This window comes from Mastomys coucha, unplaced genomic scaffold (genome assembly GCF_008632895.1).
Source record: "Mastomys coucha isolate ucsf_1 unplaced genomic scaffold, UCSF_Mcou_1 pScaffold23, whole genome shotgun sequence".
Lineage (NCBI taxonomy): Eukaryota > Metazoa > Chordata > Mammalia > Rodentia > Muridae > Mastomys > Mastomys coucha.
In genome coordinates, this window is record NW_022196906.1 from 33909338 (window position 1) to 33909752 (window position 415).

Here is a 415-nt window from a genome sequence, read left to right on the forward strand (position 1 = left end):
GAGGACTTTATAAGTTACTCTTTCTCTGAGATGAATGCTTTTCCAAATTATCACAGCCAATGAACCAGATTCTTACCCTCACCTAATGTCAGTGCCAACCTCCAAGCAGGACCATTGTTCATTGAAATGAATTGGTGAATGACTTTATGGTTAGAGCATCTTAATACACACACCATTTCTTAAATGAATGTAACCTGTTCTCTGTGGCCTGAGAATAAAGTCACTGACTCAAGTCAAATAGTTTTGACCATAGCAGGAAGTCTGTATCCAAAAATCATGCCTACAATTCATTCCTTGACACAGCAGAACTGTCAACTCTCAGCTTAGCTACAATAGAGGTAAAATCGTTTGGTGATGTGATGGTCATTGAAGTACAGCCTTATTACAATGAAATCCAATGTCTAAAAATTGTTCT